Source organism: Phaethon lepturus, unplaced genomic scaffold, assembly GCF_000687285.1.
Source record: "Phaethon lepturus isolate BGI_N335 unplaced genomic scaffold, ASM68728v1 scaffold29009, whole genome shotgun sequence".
NCBI classification, from domain to species: domain Eukaryota; kingdom Metazoa; phylum Chordata; class Aves; order Phaethontiformes; family Phaethontidae; genus Phaethon; species Phaethon lepturus.
This window is the reverse complement of record NW_010563267.1, coordinates 7,686-8,992: the sequence shown is the minus strand read 5'-3', so window position 1 is coordinate 8,992 and position 1,307 is coordinate 7,686. Positions and strand designations below refer to the sequence as shown.

At 37.8% G+C, this 1,307-nt stretch overlaps 1 pseudogene; it reads right to left on the bottom strand.

Annotated features, from left to right (window-relative positions):
• Positions 1 to 605: 605 nt before the first annotated feature.
• Positions 606 to 1,028, bottom strand: LOC104626581 (annotated as a pseudogene).
• Between the last annotated feature and the right edge of the window lie 279 nt (positions 1,029 to 1,307).

Genomic DNA, 1,307 nt, shown 5'->3' with positions numbered 1-1,307 from the left:
TGCAGATCATAAAAGCAAGACATCCTCAAGGCAGGGCTATCTCCTTACATTTGGAAAATACCTGGCACATCTCTCATGCCACTGCATTTATATGCAGTTTATCACTGGGCTGTTTTCTAACACATCTGGAAAAGTATTTTTTATTTTTCAGAGACTGCTTGACATGTTCATTGCAGAGTGTCAGTTAAGACAACAGCAAAAACCGTGGTTCTAACAGATAAGAAAAAAAAATCCAAATGCTAGAGACAAGCACAGCAAATACACAGTCACATTTAAATAGACAAGACCCTCCACTTTCTTCTAAATAAAAGACTAAAAATTACACTATTATTTTTCAGAAATTTACCTATGACGTTCACTTCAAGTTAACATGGGAATTATCTTTCACTACTGTTAAAAAAACAATGTTGGCAAGCTATGAAAGAGCAAAAGCATTTTTTCCCATCAATGGAAATGAAATCAAACCATTTCTAACTTCAGAATCTTCAGTATCAGAGGTTACATGGAAAAACAGTAGAACATGATCATGCAGAGATGCCAGAAACTTTTAAATACAGTTTAAATTTACGATGACTTGCAAAACACTTAATAAACACGGTACTCACTTGTTTTGAAGGACAGTGCTCGTTCTTCTCATCTGTCATCTTCCCACTCTTCAGTGTCCTTCTTGGTTGCTTGATGCTGGTTTTTATAGCAGGCCGGCACACATAATTCTCAAGATTCTTGGGAGGCTTTTTCGTCCGCTTTGCTTGAAGACCTATCTTCAGTTTCAAGTTTCCCTCTGAAAAGTTCGTTTCTTTCACTGAAAACTGTTGCTGTGCATCAGTCAGAGCCTCATTCTTCCCATTCTCAGTACTGTTCCCCTCACGATTCTTCTTCTTACTGTCGTCGTCTTCCCTGGTGCAACTTTCTAGCTCTACTTCTCCTTTTCCCACCAACGTGCCAATGTTTACTACAGAGGGGCTTTTCCCAGAAAACCCTTCAGAATCAGAACCCAAGCCTAACATAGCAGTATTCCGAGGGTCCATCACAGGTGGAATATATGCCTTCGGGTAATTTTAGGGAAGATTTACAGAGATATGTTCCACAGAATAATATCTGTTCTACTACTGGCAGCCAGCATCTTTTACTCTGAAGAAGAAAAAGAAAGACAGAAGTAAATGTCAATTTTCTAGCAGAAATTAAATGAATATTAAAAACAATTAGAAAGAAAACAATCGTATCTCAGCCAAGCACAGTTATGCAGTTGATGTTTCAAAACACCAACCCTTCCTGTAACCTGGTACAAAAATACATTTTATCTGTAA